Here is a 19,984-nt window from a genome sequence, read left to right as displayed (position 1 = left end):
TGATCAATCAAAGAAAGCTTCAAAGTATCATCACATTGATCATACTCTTGATCACATCCCCAATAAAAAAAAATTTCGACTTCAAGAATTTACGGAATTTATTCGCTTCAGTTAAAGAACAACGCACTTACTTCTTTATGCGAACCTCATTATTTTAAATGGTAATTATTATATTTAATATAAAAGAATCGGCCCCAATCACTTCGATCTTAACATATTGTCATGGCTATGATGAGTAGTCTTCAAAAAGTTCTAATCGCTCGTTAATTATTAGAAAGCTATCAACAATCAAAAAATAAACAGTGTCGACAAGTGACATGCTTGGCGACATGTCAAATAATAAAAACATAAAAATAATAAATAATGTCGATAATCTATTACGTATGAGATACACAATCGGTATAATTAATTCATGTTAACATTTCAAAATTTATTTAATGTTGATGTAAAATAGAAATTCAGTATCAGATTTCTAATTTAACCCTGAGTTTTTAACATTTCAAAAATTAATCTCTTATTTAAATATATCTTTAAATATACTATCAAAAAACTATATTCTCCCAGTCAAATTCAGGATTAAATTGTAATTTATATTTTATTATGATGGAAGTGACTGTTTTTTTATTTATATGTGATTTCATTGTTCTGAAATCCTCGTTTTAAGCTGCCTCTTCATCGGCAGAAGAAGCATTGGACTCTTTATATGAGATCTCATGTACTACGTTCTTTTTAGAATTTTTAAAAATAACCTTTCTATACTTTAATAATTCCGCCAAGTTTATTGAGATGTAAAAAAGAGCAGGTTTTATATTAAGATCTCTTTTATAATATTTCTAAATTTCTTAGAAAGAGAGGAATTGTAAACCATGTTTTTTCTTCCTCTCCTGTATTTCCATCTGTTTGAAAATTCTTACTTGAATAGAGATTTTAAACATGAGTTAATCGTGTCCAACACAAATTTATAGTAGGATAGTCATTTTCTAAAAAAGTGAATAATCTAAAAAACGGTTAATAATTCCAAGTTATCCTCGTGAAATTTAGTATGTGATAATAAAAAAGTTCTATGAACCATGCTTATTAACACTTCTCACCCTTTCTCACAAAAAAGAGCGTGTTAATAAGCATGGTCCATAGAACTTCTATTAGTAAATTAGTTTATCTTCATCAACTTCTAAAGTAAACTTCTAGAATAAAAAAAATGAAAAATATCAACTTGTTTAAATGATGACTGACATCACTATGTCATCGACATACCTAAGATAAAATGATAAATCAATTCTGAAAATCTTCAAAGCTCTATTCTTTACATCTTGCATTACTAAATCTGATTTTTCAAAACTTAATTTCTTTTTTATTTTTCAAAAATTTTTTTTATGTATCAGGAATTCTAGATATTCACAAAATAAAGATATTGGACCGCTCAGAACTATTCGATCTCGATTTTCGATAAGAAGTTAGCATCTCATTTTTTAATGTGACCGATGTGACCTGGCGCCCAACTTTCTTCACATTTAATAATGCTTCAGTATTCAATTTTTTTTACACTGTTTTCAATATTTTTGATAAACTCGATGCAATTGCTCATTCTGTTACTGGATGGTAGTGAGGAATTACCACTCAATTGCAACAAGCATTGAATGTAAGAGAATTGTATAAAAATATTAATGAACAGTTTATTCTTAAGAGAACTCAGAGTAGAGAAATCACTTAATTGAGGAAAAAAAAATTTTTAACAATTTCAAAACCATCATTATTATTCAGTGATAAAAGAGAATAAAAGGAAAATACATAAGTATTATTCCCAAAGATTGAGCAGAAATATTCAATAGGTTTTGTATTCATTAAGTTATCATTATTGTAATTGAAATTGATCAATTCATTTTCCTATCAAAACTCTTACATTCAAAAACATTGTAAGACCTATGAATTATTTTGTTTCTTAAAAAATGGTTTGCATAAATAAGTGAATATTCAACCAGATATTTGCCTTAATGAAGTATCTATGTTTTCGATGCAATTAAACATGTCATTTAATATTAAGTATCCTACACTCTAAATCTGTAGCAATAAAATTTTTTGGAGGTTTTCTTATACTATTAAATAATTACCGGTAAAAAAAATCCCGTAAAAAATTTTGACATTCTAGTAATTACCTTGAATTGATTCAACATAATTATTTTTAGATCTGCATCTGATCTAATTTTTATACATACTTTAGCAAAACGTTCTTTCCGTGTATATAACGTAAGTCTACGGAAGAGAGTACGAGGCACATTGAAGTATGGGGGGGTGGCTTTTATGTTGCGCGTCGATTGAGAAATTCGCCAGTGCGCGTATTGATTCTTCGAGTCTCATCCTAACGCTATTACTAGCGAACGCACGACGTCTGGCTCCCCGCAACTCGGAACGAAACATTTGCTGTTATTTGCCGGGTAAGCGTCCGCCAAGCCCCGCTTCTCTGCATTCTGCTCGCACCTGTCATGCGGCGGTTTCGCATCATTTTACTCTGATTTTTCCTCCGATTTCATAGTGCGCGATCGCAATTTTGTTACATCTTTACGCTATTATAACGTCAACATGCACCGTCTGTTACAAAATCCCTTTTAAGAAATTTTCACTTTTTTAAAAGGAGTAACAGCACAAGTTTTTTTGGTCTCGCGATTTTAGAATTGAATTATGTATCAAATGATGTTATGAGAGATCAGAAACAAATTTTAAGTTTAAGAGACTAGAATTGGTTTAAGAGATATAATAAGAAGATCAAAATTCATTAAAACATTAAACTTTATGCTTTGAAGTACGAATTTTTATTTGTGTCAGTATAAATTTAAAATTTTGTACCTGAGGGTTTTGCTGCAACAAATTTGAAATTAGATTTTCAAAATTCAAAATCTGACGGAGCATATATTTAAAACACAGATTTGTGCAATTTTTCTGAGACATGCTTTGCTGACTGAGGAGATATTTGATCATTTTCAACAACCCACAAAATGTTTAATAATTTTTTTCAACATCCAGGTGGATGTCACATTAAAGTTATTTTTATCCTTTCCAACACATATTCGATTGCTATTTTTTTTTACTGAGATAAAGTACTGAATTCTTTTTCTTTTCAACACAGAAACACAAGGACTCCTAAATATCTCGAAGAGCTTGGATTTGAGAAAAAAGATTCATTTAAAGAGCATGCATTAAAAATTTGTTTATTATGGTTCTAAGTCTGTGGAAATATGGAAAATAATCTAAAATTCTTTCCACTACTAAGTCTTAATCTTTTATAGATTTAATATGACGGATCACATATTTAAAAAATATTTTAATTTATATGAGAAATATTTTACAGAGATTTTTCTTAAATCTTAACAAAGGCTGATATTATAAATCTAAAATCAGATCTTTGGGAAAAAATGCTGACTCACAATCAATATAGTGAACAAAACTTATATTTATTTTTATGAAGATCAATACTCGGTCTATTAGAATTAGCCGCAATATGTGATTAATATTAAATATTTTTATTTGTTATAATCTGAATTGAGATTTTTTTTATCAGAATCCCAATACAAGCCACGGAAACAGTATTTTATAAAAATTATTTGGTCAGTCAATTTTAATAAACCAAGTACTTTAATAAGACTGATCTTCGCACAAATGAAAAACTTTTTAATTTTTATCTATTATTGGACCAGTCGTGTTTTTAAAGAAGGGAAATTCAGAAAATTATGAAACATTGTGTGCAAATAGAGTAGTTCACCCATAACAAAGAACTATTTTTTGTTCATATTATGATTCAAGGAGGTGAGATCATCCCCTTAAAAAAAATGTAAATATATTTTTTTGAATGTGAACGGTAAGGAATATCAGAAAAAAAGTTCAAGAATGTTTTGGCTATATAATATCAGTCAAATAATCAGTCAAAATATCCATGAATATACTCTGAAACCAATTACAAAAATCAAAACAACGAATAATTTGGTTTATAATGCTTTTATCAAACATCAATCAATCATCATATTTTTTTACAGTTTTAAATCAATCACTTTTGAATAAGTGAATCCAAATAAACTTTTACACAAATATTTACTATTGTTTGATCAGTATATGTTTAGAATTTTATTTGATTCTTAATGTTACTCCTTCTTCAAATTTATAAATAAGTACTGCAAAACATGATTTTATAGAAAAATGAAAAATGATTTTATATAAGACTGAAAAAATTAAATAACTTTCAAACAAATAAAAAAACTGTGTTCAAATTTTATACAGATATTCAGATGTAATAATAAATAGAACAATCTATGAAATTTTTATTTTTTGATAATGTTTTCAGATGTAATCTATACATCCTCAAACGAAAATTGTAGTTGTATCTCTTTTTTTATGTATACATACAAAACTGCGTATAAATATGTATAAAAAATCCATATTTTTCGAACTATTCTCACTATTAATCTTTAAAATTGAATTACTTTGTAAATTTATGCGAAAATTTTCCATAATCTTTTCATACATCATAATCAATTTATGTATTATATATCTATTTAAATTATTAATATAAAATATACATTTCAAACAACTTTCAATTATTTAAGCAAGACAATATGTACTTACAACTGTATGAAAGATAAAACTGATCAAAACTGACCAGTGACGGAGGTATATGAATTATAACAACAGCATCATACATATATATATTAATATATATTAATATATTAATTATTAATAAATATGTACACATAATATTATATTATTATTAGTCATTTAAAAAAAAATTCTATCAAGCAATGATTATTAACTTTTCAATACAATGATTATTGATTGCTGTCGTAAATGAAACTAATAAGAATACGTGATGTGACAATAAAATTGTAAATTATGCACATTAGGACCGATCTCAGCAACTTCAATAACATACGTATATTGTCAAGATCGTGGCCCTGAATAGGTGACCTTCAATAGGTTTTAGCAGTCACTTGTTATTCGTTAAAAAGTTATAAACGATCAAAATTAAATATTACTTTATTAAATCTGATTTTATTTTTAGTATATGTATTGTCTCATTTATGAAGTAAAGTACAAATTTAATACATATTTATTGTGTTTATTAAAATATTGGATACATCTGTACTATAATACAAAAAAAAGCATCAATTCGTTCATGAAAATCGCTGACGAAATAGAAATTCAGTTAAAATATTCAGCTAAAATATTTTCTGCTTTAAAAATACAAATTTTCTATTTGAAATTCTCTGCTCTAAAAACATAAAAATTATGTAAGAAAATAATTTATGTATTAATCAAATAAGATACAATGTATATGTTGCTGTTGTTATGGTTCCTGTATCTATGCTACTAATCGGTTTTAATTAGTTTTATCTTTCACACAGTTATAAATGCATATTATCTTGCTGTCTTGAAAACTGTCAAAAATGTATATTAATAATAAACGTATAACAATTAAATATTGCTTTATAAAATCATTTTAATAATCAAAACTGTTAAAATGAACTTCAAAAATTCCTTAATGATTCTTTTTAAATATAGACACATTTTTTTAATAACACAAATTGATTATGATGTATGGAAAAATGTTAGAGGAGAATTTTTGTACAAATTTACAAAGTACTTAAAATTAAATTTTAAGGATTGAGACCAAATAAACTCAAAAAACATGAATTTTTCGATACATATCTATATTATTGTAGAATAAGCTTAAGGTTCCTGAGTAGTCGCCGTGACCACATTGAATCGTAACGTTATAAGTGAGAAATGACATTGAAAAAGTTTCTTGCCTGCTATTTATAAATAAAAGAACTTTTGAATAAAATAAAATATTGTAATAACGTTGTTTTAAAACAATTGTAAAGATAGACAAAAGCTATAATCCTTATTTGCCCTGGACAGACAATAAATAATTGCAAAAAGTGATAAAAGACATGTGAAGTGCATTTACTTGCACATGCGTAATCTATTTTCACTTCACGTGCCTTTTACGACTATTTATTGTCAGGGCAGGTAAGAATAGCTTTCGTCTACTTAAATGTTTTAAAGCGATCTAATCATTTTGTTTTATCTACATTGTCTTTATTTACAAATAGTATGTAAGAAATTTTAATTTTGTTTTATTTCTCTTATAACGATTCAATATGGCAGCGACTATTCAGGGACCTCTAAGGCCCTGCAGTATATTAGAGGAAATATTAGAAATAAATATTAATAAGTAGGAATATAAATATTAATGATTTTAACCTGTTATAGAAACCATATATTACGATATATTACGAACCATATATTACGAACCAATTTCTGAAGTTGAAATCTTGATAGTTATGCCTGTTCCTAATATTTCTTCCACTACGTACAATCCTTTATGCATCATTATTGTTTTGTGGTAGGAGATATTCCATACCATACAGTAATATTGATGACCGAGAATAAAAAAATCCGGATCATTATCAATATTCTATATAAATTCATTAATAATTACATACAACCAATAATATTGTCAGTATATTTGTTGATGTACTGATAATACTGATATTATTGACTATCCAAATCCATATAATAAAAGGTACATCAGTCTTTCCGTCAGTATAATTGCATAATTATATACATAAAACTAATAATAAACTGAAACATCGTCAATAATATTGATCATACAAGATTTGTAAAAATTCATTGTAAAAATATTAATGTATACTGTCAGCGTTACTGACAGTATTACTATCTGAAGACTGACAGATTTATTATTTTTATTATTAATCGGTAAATTTAAATAAATTATAGTTTGAAACATAAAAAACAAAAAAAAATCTCTACTGTATTGAAATTTAAAATAAGAATCAATCAAGATATGGAATTAAAAATCATGTTCAAATCATATACGTCGCAGTCGTTTTAAATAATTCTTTCCTCGGTAATTGCATTTGTATAGAACGACATTTGTGTACCAATTGTATTATTTGTACTTACACTTAACAATGACAAATTTATACATACAATAAAGTTCACGCGATTTTATTAAATTATACATTTTCATCCAGCTTTATCATTCGCATTCGATCTTGCACATTCTCGAGAATCTTTCGTTGGAAACTTAAGATCAATTCACCTGTTAAAGCATTTGCTACTCGTGCGGTGTTTTAACCGTTAATTTAACCGGCCGAGTGAGAAGCACTTATTCGAGAGGATATCAACCTTTGCTACTCTGTACCTGAAAGCTGAACTAAATACAAAATTGAGGAGCTTAACTAGCGACCTAAATCGACATTTAACAAATAATCCTTAATCTAACTCGATTTCTGTTTCTCATTCATCAATTGCGTTGAAAGTTAATTCACACATAAAATATCCCACTACAGTCGCGAAGCTACTATAAATTGTAGAACGAGTAAAGAACGCAATGTGTCATTGAACCGGTGTATTATATTACACTGCAATACAGAATTCTGAAATCAAAATTCTTGGAGATCGAGATGTTGATAATCTCGAGATAATTACACACGGGATCATAAAAGATTAATTTCCTGACCAGAGAGAAAGAGAGAGAGAGAGAGAGAGAGAGAGAGAGAGAGAGAAAATTCTCATAATATGTCTTTAAAAAGTTTACACTCAGGAATAACGGAGGAGTTCCTTGAACTCGTAAAAGGAATTCTTTCCTTCGGTCTTGAGACAAGCGTGATCGCGATGTTCTAGAAATTTATAGCTTGACAATTAAAAAAGGAAATGGTTTATTTAATTCAATAAACTCAGTTACTCTCTTCACACAACTAAAAATTCTGTCAAATCGGTTCAAAACTGAAAAATTATTTTTTGCAACTTCCAATCACTTTATACAAGTAGAAGAAACTATGAGCGATTGGATATTAAAAAAAAATAATACGTAACTATTATTAATAAAAATAATACATAAATATTTAAATATTTTATTTTTCTTAATTCGCCTTCTATTATTATAAATATCAATTGCAATTTTAGAATGTTTTATGTGTAAAAAATAATTTCATTTCAATTTGTATAAAACATTATATGTTTTAATGTGTAAAAAATAATTTCCATCTGATACAAAAAATTCCAAACTATAATACAAATGTGGATAAATGAAAGCAGTCGCTTTGTCAATATGATTGGATGAGTTTGCTCTTAAATTTTCCTATCACGAACCCGAACGGAAATACTTTCAACCGCAGCGACAGCAGACAACGTTGAAACACGAGGACATTGGAGGACTCGGTTCGAGAATTCGACAACAATCACAAGAATTAAAAATATATCTATATTTTCGATCTCGTAGCATTAAAATGAGATCACTTAATCAATTTAATCAATTTTTACTAGATTAATCAATTTTCACTAGATTGATCAATTTTATCTTATTAATAATTAATACATTTTAATAATTTTATAAATTAAAAATATTAAAGCTGTCAATTTTTTGTGCTGTTGCAGCAAATAAACAATAGATAAATAAATAATTAGATTAATAAAGAGATTCGAAAGCGGATCCAGTCAGGACATAAAATGATAAACATTAGTTAGGAGTTGCACTTGAACAAAGGCACTTTTGCGAGCTGAAACATATGATAAACAAGCATATAACGATAGATATCAGTCTAAGAAAAACTACAAATATGTTCTTTAACTGAACTTGACGTTGAAAATACTAATGTATATTGTCGATCTGCAGCTCGATCTTTTAGTTTTTAGCTTCAATCTTTTTCTTTGAGAATATAATCTAACATTTATAGAGTCATTCGATATTAATGTTCTATTCTTATTGTTAGATAAATTCTGTCTATAGCGATAAGCATAACATTTTACCTTACAACATAAGCAAGTTTTATAATATATATTTATCATGTAGCTTATCACAATAGAATTTTTATCATGCATATTTATAATAATAAAATATCATGAATATATAATTAACACTTTTCACTTCTGTGAAATTGGCATTTTATATTTCAAAAAATAAATTTATTATAATTCTAAATGCGAAGAGTTCTAGAATTTCTTTCTTTGCGTGGCTTAGCGCCGAGACACTACCAGTGTCTCTTGATCTCGTAACTATTGTTTTTTTTTTATATCACTATCTTAATACTTTTATATGCAGAATAAATTAGAGGAATCATATTATTATATGTAAAAAATTCATACAATTCCATTTCAAAAAATGAAAGTGACTTCGAAGTCTCAAAAAATATGACCTTGAGAAAAATTTTTTGTTCATCATACATGCCCCTTCGAATCGAACAAGAATGCCCCTGTGATATTTTCTTGTATCTCTCGTATAAGCAGAAATAAAATGTTATTTCTTAAACTTTTTTTATTAATAACTGTTTAATAAATAACAAATGGCTAAAACCTGTTGAAGGTTACTCAAGGTGACCTTAATAACATATGTCAAAATTATTGGAAAGTGATCCATATCTTTGCATAATTAATAAAATTGGATTAATATTTGTGCCATTTTTTCGGATTATTTGACATTTTGTTAAATTTTACACGTGCAATCTTTTTTATAAAATTATCAATGTAGAATCATTCTACGTAATCATTATAGTATTGCTGTTTTAAAGCACTATTAACACTATTAATGCTTTAAAATAGGAATTTCAACTGTTAGAAATTTAAGAAATTAATAATATCAATTATTGGTCCATTTTCTGTTCCTGCACTAAAACTCTCTTTCTCGCTTTCGACAAATATCAAATATTTCACTTTAAAAAAGTTCCAAAAGTATACATTAGTTCAGTCTCAGAAAATATTGTAGATCCCATGAGTTTTTTTACATTTATGTATACGTATTTATAATCATATTGCAGAACCTTAAAAATCACGCTACTTGTACACACAGAATTCTTTAAATCGACGCTCCATTCTTAAGATCTAACTTCTCAAATCCTTTAGGAAATAATAGAGAATTGTGAACCCGATATAATCAAACCCACGTGACTTTTCGACATACAGTGTCAATAAAAGTCAATCCAATAATTACATATCTCTCTCTCTCTCTCTCTCTCTCTCTCTCTCTCTCTCTCTCTCTCTCTCTTTTATTTCGTCGAATTAGTATGAATTTGACACCATACATGAGGTCTGTTGTATACAAAGCGATAATTGTTCCGTTGAATATTGTTCTATATTACTGAGTTTAAACGATTATAAAAATATGCAGTATTTACAGAAATTACAAAATAAGGAAATGAGAATTATATTACAGTGCAATTACAGAACAAGAATTGAAGACATACTTGAGGCATTGCAATTTATGTCAATTAAGGAAAGAATTGAATACAGTTTGTATTCTGATACATAAAATGATAAATGGCGATTGTCCGGGTTATTTAAAAAATGAAATAGAGCAAGTAAGAAGGGAGGAAGGAGTACAAACAAGAGATCAGAGGTAAATATACATATTAAAAGATGTAAAACTAGAGAGGAACAGAGAATGTTGTCATATGATGGGTTTAAAATGTACAATTTACCTAATAAAATAAGAAAGGAAAAAAAATTTAAAAACTTTAGGAGAGTGCTAGTGCCATATATGAAGAGTGGATATGTAGAGTGCAATGTAGATGTATGGAATGTTTAAGTCTGGCGGTTTGGATAATTAATAAATAAGTATTATATTAAATTGTATCACACATTGTAGTTATTGAAGGTAATAAAGATCAATCTCTCCCTCTTCCCCTTCCTTTCCTCCCCTCCCCTCTCTCTTCCAAAAACAGGCACGATCGGATTTGGCTTGCATGCCATTGTTTGTGGACTCCACAGCTTTAATTAAACCGAAAGATATAAAAATATATGCACGTGAAAATTCTACACTAACCAAAACAAGAACGATCTTGTTAGCAAGAATATCCAATTCGAAAAAAAAAAAGGACTAATATACATCTAAGCATTTAATTAGTTGCTGCCTGCCTCCAAATTATCGTAAGAATACGGCATAGCTAGCATTCTCATTCCGAGATATTGGCACTAATTGGAGAAAATCCGCAACGTTTATGCTCCAGCGTGAGCCTGCAAGCGATTTAGCCGCGCTTCTATCACGCCGATAAAGTCACGCAAGCCCTCCCCCTCCCCCTCCCCCCCTGTCGCATCCAGAAGCCAGCGGTAGAATCCGTTACGCGCCCGGAAATGCGCGTGAAAAGAAGACTTCACCAGTGTGAGATTATAAGTACAAATAAAAACAGGAGGAAAAGAATGCCGGAGGCAAGATCCGTGTCGCGCCGCGTGTTCGACGTGGCGTAATGCGAGAAGTAACGAACGGTATAGACATCCGGTACATCGCATGGCGATAAAATGAATGTTTCGTTTAAATAATGTACAGGGTATACCGTATCACTCCCTTCGATCAAACACACCGGAGGAAATCAACCAAAAAATGCGATTATTCCATATCCAAGACATTCAGGGTCAGAGATTGTGAAGCCTACTTTGTATGATCCGTAATTCATGTCAGAATTTTATTTGTCCTATCTGCTCCTCAAGATACGATATATGTTTGAAGAGTCAAAATACGTATGTGTAAAATATATATTAAATATGACATGTAAAAATAAAAGTACTTGAAAGTGACATAAATTTGGAATCTTTATGATTTAAAAAATTGTAAAAATATTTTCTATAAAATTAACAAATTCAACATAAAAAAATTCTTAAAATAATCCCTATTAAGTTAGCCCCCATCAGTGTCAAATAAATTTCAATATATTCAAAAGTTAGGTACTAATTAGGTGCTGAAATCTGAAACTAAGTGCTCATAGCGTTTGATAGAAAATTAGATATGGGGAAAATTAGATAATGGAGAAGGGAAGCTGATTTAATTAAGACTAGTTTAAGTTAAGACTGTCCCCCATATGAAAAAAACGAATATCCAATACATATATTGAAGAAAAAAATACATCAGGATCAGGTGCTAATTAGGTGCTCTAGAAAACTACAAAGATATATCAAAATATATTACAATATTTATCAATATTATTCAATTATCAAACTCAACCATCTCCCAGTATGATTTACAAGAGCTAAATTATATTAAAATATTAGACTTCACCTTGTCTTCAGTAACAAAATACTCGTCTGTTAATGTAATATTTAAATATTAAATCACCGAATTAGATGTTCGTTCGGTTTAGCATAAACTTGAATTGAAAGGTCAACCATGAAATCGTACGAAGAGAAAAAAATTTGCTATGATCACTAATCCTTTGCCGTAATGGCAAATGCCATTTGTGAATATAGAGATCGCAAAATTATTTACAGTTGTAACAAATAAAATTTGTCGACTTATATTTGATCAGCAATCAAGATTTGCGATCAAAAGTTCCAATAAAAATAAATATGTTTGTTAAATAAGCAAAAGATATATAATACTTGGAGATAAAGATCAAGATGAAATTAAATTAATTAATTAAAATAAAATAAAATGGAATTTCCTTCTTTTTATTTTATTATTACATGTATACTGAATTTGCAATATATGAAACATAATTACAATGAAGTATAATATAATATTTTTAAGTCTTTCACAGGTCTTTACTTCAGAGATGCCAAAAGGTTTGTAGATTATCGCCGTGTCATTATCCATTGCTAATACCAACGTTTTGTGAACCTTGCTGTGCATTTCATAAGGGCGAACGCATATCAGTGTAAAATTGAAATGCAAAACGTGGGCAAATATACGTTGTCATAATGACAATTCTATTAGTGACAAATACAAATTAATGCGCGTTTTTTTTTACTCGCTACAAAAGATTATTTGCATCAAATGCAAAATATTTGTTAAATATGCAAATTTGTTTGCTATAAACAGCAAAGAAATTTGACAAACACATTTTGTAATCCCTTTCATGTTCATAGCAAATCTTTTTTTCTTCGTGCAGCTTACAAAAGTGGAGTGTTATGAAATTAGGTACATCTACGTTTTTAGTCTTGAAATATTCCATTTTTAATACACTATTAACAGGATTGAGACCATTCAACTTTTATTTAAAACATTTTTTACTATCTTTCTATAGTTTCGATGATAATCACTCTGAAAGAAAAAAACCGATTTTTTTCAAAGGAAGTTTTCAATCCCTTAATGCGCTAATATTTCCAAGCAATTTCGATTTTTGCGCTGCAACTCTTAAGGGAGCAAACAGTCCCTCTTGGAGCAAACAGTCATATTCGTATCTGTCATTAAAAATTGTGAAAATACATACTTCAACTGTGTAAAGTATATTTTCAATTTATATTCCAAGCGCTATGTATTCCAAACAATTACATTATTAAAAGTATTTATTCGTTTCCTAATAAAAATGAATAAAAATGAAGTGTATTCGAACGGATATTTTCATTAATTTTTTCAATTATTAGATGTATTCATCGAACACTTCTTCAAAATCCTTTTATATTATCATCTCTGATTTTGTAATTGCTTGGAATTCATAGCGCATAAATCAAAAATATATCTTGCACAGTTAAAGCATATATTTTCACAATTAATAACTTAGATACGAATACTATTGTTTGCTCAAGAGGGAAGTCCGAGGAAGTTCAAGGTTGCAGCGCAAAAATCGAAGTTGTTTGAAAATACTAGCGCATAAATGGAAGATATTTTTTACATAGTTAGATAATGTAATTTTGCAATTTAAAATGACTTAGAGACAAATATGACTGTTTGCCCCAAAAGGGAAGTGCCTTAAGGGATGCAGCGCAAAAATTAAAATTATGTGAATATGAAAGCGCATAAATCCTATGTATTTGATTTTCCAAATCGATTGTTATTAACACGTGGGGGGGGGGGGGGGACTGACAGCCTACTCAGCCCCCACAAAAATTTTTTTAAACAAAAAAGCGCAAAAATTTTTTCTTGCGGATTTTGAAAACGTATAAATAGCATTATTATATAATTTATTCATTAAGATTTGGTTCAGTGGGGGGCCACCTAGGCAGACGTCTTAATGTGTGACTCAGCGCGTATAAAAAACGGGGTGTACAGCCGGTCTCAAAATGGTTGCAACACTTTTTTTCGATGGGTTTTGGAACTCAATCTTGCTCGTAGAACGGTTGAACGTAAATGGTTAGATCTATAAATAAGAACCAATCGCTCGGTAAGCAAGCTGTATTCCAAAATTTATCCAAAATTTATTGAAAAGTTGCAACCTTTCTGTAATCGAGTGTAGATCAATTGCACACAAACCAATTGTACACAAGCCAATCACAGCGGTAGAAAAAAAATTTTTGTAAAACTCCCTACGCAAAAATCGTTGTGATTGGCAGTGGGCAATTATGCAAGTGAATCATTTCCTAAAAAACGTATCTTCTATTTTTGTCTATATTTTAATATATCTAAAACTTATTGAAATCGAAGAGAGTAGTCGATCCCTCTTATGAGTTACTAATTATACTAATTGTAAAAACAAGATTTTTTTCATTAAAACAAGCAAAGATATTTTATATTGGATCACTTCAAATTTTTGATTGCAGATTTAAAATTAGAAACCTAGAAAAAAAACTTTAAAAAATACTTAGTTATGTATAACATGTACATATAAGTTTAATTTGTTTAATTTGACTTTTATTTAATTTGATATAGCTATCATATTAAATCTGTTATTTTCAATCTGTTATTTTAAAATTCGATTTTAGATTTGGAATCAGTGAATTCAGAAACTCCAAAATGTACTAAAACTCAAGATATGTATAAAAAAAATTTGTGTAACAAAGGAGTAAGTTGTATATTACAGCACCGAGAGCACTTCTTCGTCGTTATAATGATTAGATATAATTACATTTTCTCATATAATTTGAAATTGCTAGAAGCCACATTATTTCGAAGTTAACCGATGTTGGCGAAAGCAACCATTCTAAACTAGTTGTGATGAATGTATTATGTCTCGTCGTATTCTCTTTGGCGAACGGAAGGAAGAAACAAAGTGCACATTACCCACCACACAAGTTATATGTATGCATACGGTTACCTATATGTAGTGCGATTAAAAAATAGGATTTATTAAAAAATCTAATAACGTGACATTTAAATCCAATAACATTAAATTTAAATCCAAATAACATGGAGTTTTTAGAATATTTTAAATTAAGTTTGATTCTTAAACTCTTCTTGACTTAAACTCTATTATATCAAAGCTATTAAAATCATTTAAAAACTTTTTATTACGACAAACATGAAAGGGTTATAAAAATGTTACATTTATAGTATCTGGGATTTGTCATACTCCGCTCTTAATAACGATGAGTTAAATGGCCGCGATTGTTACTCTCGCGAATACATTAATCTCATGATGATAACGCGTGACATTATATTGTATTTATTCTAAACATTTATTCGTTCTTTCGCACAACAATTATCGATGGACTTTGTTTCGGCTCATAATATATTAATGCGAGTTCTCGAAAAAAATGTCTAAACGAGTATGTTATAAAAAATTACGCATTTTTATTTTAAATTAAAAATTTATAATGCAAAATGCGGTAAAAAAAATCTTAATGTAATTTTTAAAAGACGTGCATTTATAATAAATCTGTTTTTTTTATTCGCGCACTGTTTTATTCAGAACTGATGCACACAGTGCAGTAGGTTGAAATGAAAAAAATATATATGTTTATTTTATTTCAACTATACAGTCTATTCTATAATATGTTTTTGTTTCCTATTTCTTTTTTTTTACTATTTTTTGTATCTTGTCTTTTTGCTTTTTATCTAGTTTTTTATTTTCTGTCGCCGAGTTAACGAATTTCGGAAGAAATAAAAAATAGTAGCAAGAAATACAATTTGTTTGAAATACAATAAGTTTGTTGAAATACAATAAATTTGATTCTTGAACTTTTCTTGATATCATATCAATAAAACTATTAAAATCGTTTAAAAACTTTTTTTATTATTGTGATAAAATGAAAATGAAATGGTTATAAAACTACACACAGTTAAAACGGTCGCAAAAGGAGAAAAAAGCAAGAGGTAAAAAGCAAGAAATAGAAAACAAAGAGCATATTGTAGAATAGGCTTACGTCTCGATTTCACGGAAGAACGCATTCAGCAATGAAAAAAATGAGTTGACTTTTACTTGTTATATGTAATTAGCTGTGTAAGCAAGTGATAGATTCTGTCGAAGGTCTTTGGGATAAATGTTCGAGTCGTTAATGAATTGGTGCACTGAATTTGACGTTACACTTAAGACCTATTCATTAAGCCTCTTGACAGTCTTGACTCTTCCTTCGTAAAAAGGCCTGATTGGAGTTAGGAAAAAAAAAGAAAAGAATCGAGCGATCAAATGTTTATACCTCTATTACACCATCTGTATACTAGATCTCCATTCGATTTCATGGAGATGGAAGGAAAGTTGACACAAACCATGAACAACGCCATCAAATAGAACAAATCGATTCTCACGGAATAAGAAAACGCAGACTGAATAAAATATACAGAGAAGTGAATCGACTCTCTGCTTTTTCCTAATTACTTCTCCTCGATGTCATACCGTACGCCCTTAGAACGCGAAACTCCGACCCCACCCAACGGGCAGACAGATAAGGCAGGCAGACAGGCAGGCAGGCAGGCAGGCAGGCAGGCAAGCAAAACGAAGAGAAATCAGAGCATACATCGGTGACTCACCACTCGGTGCTTCCGCACGAAACGAACTCGCTCGCAACCCCGCTGTCGCACGCGAAGGCCGGTAAAAATAGTAGCGAAGGCCGCGGCGCCAACAGCAATTTTCACGCCGCGCGCGAAGCCAAGCGCTCGTCTGCCCGCCCTGTTCGCCCTACGAAGGGATCTCCACCTCCACCACGGTCACCATGGGAACTGACCCTTGGCGTAAGCCCTTCAAGGCTGCGCAAGCTCTCCCGCGGGGAGTTTACACACAGGATTCCCGATTGCGTTCGTCCTGCAGGGAATCGTGACGACGACTCATGCAGCCCGAATTGGGGTAAATCGAGTTGTCCGCCGCCCTTTCTGTCGCCGCGCCGACTAATCAATTCTGTCTAGATCGTAGACAAAATACAAAGTTCTCTTGCGATTAAGAACTATCCTGATACATCCTGAAATTGTGAAACTCTGTTTAATTTGGAGACATTGACTTTAGTTCATAATAAATCGATTTAATTTAATTGCTTAATTTAGACAGTTAATTTAGACAATTGCTTAATTTTAACAGCATATATCAAGGGTGTCTCTTCGCGTATCTTCTTGAGATACGAGGCAATATTTGATCATTGTTCAATTTCCACTGTAACTTTTTGAAGGTTACGGTAGACACGAGATATACAAGAAAGGAGTATACAAAAAAAAAGAAACAAGAAACGTCGCGACGTTCCGAATTGATTTATCGAGCAACTCGAGTTTACGTCTCGACATAGAAAGAGACTCTTCATCCTCGTCACATCCTTGTGCACTCTTTATTGCCAAGGGGTGTTGAACCTGCATCTACTACACAACTTCAACTCGGATAAAGATACCTACAGTAAAGGATGAAATCCCGTTCTCTCTACAAAGATATTTAAAAGCTGATGTTGCACTTTCGATCATCCAGAATTCTCCAGGATTCGTTGTTTTTAAACACGGTTCAGAAGGACAGGGCAAAACGCATATCATCCGGAGATGGAATTCGCAACGTCGCGTCGTCAGTACGCCGCGTTCCGCCGATAAGCACGAACAGGAAGCTGAAACCGCCGACTTCTCTTTACCTCTTACTCTTTATATTTCTCTTTCTCTCTCTCTCGTCCGCTTCCGCTCCTTCACCGCGGAGTTCTGCTTCCCTCGATTGTTGGCTCCTGCCGTTCGTCGTTCACCGAGCGTATCGATGGCACACGCGTCTCGGACTCTCGGACTCGGTCCCGACTCGACTCAACTCAACTCGACTCGACTCGACTCGACTCGACTCGATTCGACTCGACCGCGCCTCGGTTTTTTTCGCGCGAGAAAGGAGACGAGATAAGATGACGATGATGACCAGACGGAATAGAGAGATGGATGTCACGAAGCGATTGAAAGGGAACTGACACTCACGAGAGATGCACGTAGCACCAAAGCGTGTACGAATCGACACAATCGACGCTCGTCACGCTACTGAGCCAAGATGAGTCGAAGCCGAGCAAGCTGAGGCCCGCTATGCCGCTAGCTAGCACTGCTAGTAGGCCCCAATGCGACGACGCGATGAGAGCGTGCAAGGGTGGGGGGCTGCTTTGGCTCCCGCGGTTTTCTAGTGATGGCGACGACACCCTCGCGTGAGGGACTTTGAAAGTTTAAACGCTGAGATGAAAACATTTTCCTTTTTTTTTTTTACGAACTTTTACTGAGGAACTTTAACTGAGTAAGAACTAATGGATTTTGACAAATATGCGTTCTGTTTCTATGTCTTTCGCATAACAATTTCTATATCGGGGTATAAACACTGTTTACCGTCGCGTAAAATTGTGCAGATAATCCTGCAAAGCGTCGTAAATCTGAAATTCCTCGAACTCTGAAAAGCAAGGATTAATAACGTGCGTCATTCATTCGCGCAATAGAACGAGTATCTGTTAGCGAAAACTTGATGGGGATCCAGACATCCTTTAGTCCGGATCTACAATAGATTTTTAAGCCTTAAGCCGTAAGATATTGAACAACTACAGTCGAATACGAGGAGAATAATTGACTATGATTCGTCCATTCCTTATGGCTTAAGGCTTAAAAATCTATTGTAGATTTAATAATTATTACTCTAATAATTATTCTACAATGTGCTTTTTGTTTTCTGTTTCTTGCTTTTTGCTATTTTTTACATCTTGTTTTTTTGCTTCTTACTCGGTTTTTTGTTTTATGTCATCCAAAATAAAAGTTAACGAACGGTTCGGAAGAAACAGAAAACTTGTAGCAAGAAATACAATTGTCGATAAATCCGGATCTACAATAGGTATTTTAAGTCTTAAGCCATAAGGAACTGATCAATTACAGCCAAATGCGAGAAGAATAATTGATTGTGATTCGTCCATTTCTTACGGCTTAAGACTTAAAAATCTATTGTAGATCCGGACTAAAACGATTGCAAAGGGGGAACAAGCAAGAAACAGGAAACAAAGAACACATTGTAGATTTTATTTCCTCTTCTTTATGGACATAGGGTGTTTTCCAACAATATACACCGATGACACAGGATAACACTGTATCTTACATAAAGAGAACTTTCCAACAAAAGACACAAATTGATGCAAGAATCATTCTATCCTTATTCGATAATCAGTAAGAAACAGATAGAATAATTCTTGTGTCAATTTGTACTTCTGATGGAAAACTCACGCAGTGTTATACTGCTCGACACTGTAAAAAGCTAAGTACAAACATGTAAAATATATCAATGTTATCAACTTTTCAAAAAGTTATTTGGTAACTGTACTTATTTTGTAATAAAACCGTCAAAAATTGCCAATTCTGAAAAAAATTATAACTTAAGTCTAAATAAAAATCATAAATCTATTATTGACGCTAAATATAATTATAAGAAATAATAAAAATGGAAGACTACAATACATTCTGGTGTTACACTATAAAACTAAACTGCGTTCCAGCAAGAATCTTACATAATGAAGCACGGTGTAATGTTCTGGGAAACAGCCATAGACTAGGTTCGTTTACACGACTCGATTACACCGAAGTTATAATATCCAATGTTATAATTAGGAATATACACCGGATATCCAGGAAAGATATCCTGTGCATCCCTAGTTATAATTTCCTGACATGTTAGATGCCGTGTAAACTGTGCTTTACGATAACGTTTTACATATATCGATGTAGTAGCTTCGTCATAAAATAGTATTTCTATAGCATCTAACTTAGTTATAACTTCGGTAAATCGAGCCGTGTAAATATATAGTAATAGACAAATTCGCGCAACATTTGTTCAATGGATGCGAGTGAATCGAAACCGGTTTGGGCCCATCGCTCCCAGCTGACTCCGGCACGGAGTGGAATGAAAGAGGACAGAGAGAGAGAGAGAGAGAG

General features: G+C 31.2%; 1 protein-coding gene across 5 annotated transcripts in view; it reads right to left on the bottom strand.

Annotated features, from left to right (window-relative positions):
* The window catches only part of singed (fascin domain-containing protein singed), a 31,098-nt gene extending 12,965 nt beyond the window's left edge, over window positions 1-18,133 (bottom strand). Inside the window, exons 1-2 of one of the 5 annotated variants that reach the window (XM_087413465.1) lie at window positions 17,689-18,133; window positions 16,619-17,043 (exon numbers count right to left, since the gene is read on the bottom strand). The gene's annotated coding sequence lies outside the window, so the exon portion shown is untranslated. The other 4 variants (XM_011053636.2, XM_011053635.2, XM_087413466.1 and 1 more) reach the window with 4 other exon arrangements.
* Window positions 18,134-19,984: the final 1,851 nt, after the last annotated feature.

This window comes from Acromyrmex echinatior, chromosome 14 (assembly GCF_024713525.1).
Source record: "Acromyrmex echinatior isolate Ae372 chromosome 14, ASM2471352v2, whole genome shotgun sequence".
Taxonomy (NCBI): Eukaryota; Metazoa; Arthropoda; class Insecta; order Hymenoptera; family Formicidae; genus Acromyrmex; species Acromyrmex echinatior.
Note: the sequence above shows the minus strand (reverse complement) of the source record. Positions and strands in the feature narration are given on the sequence as shown.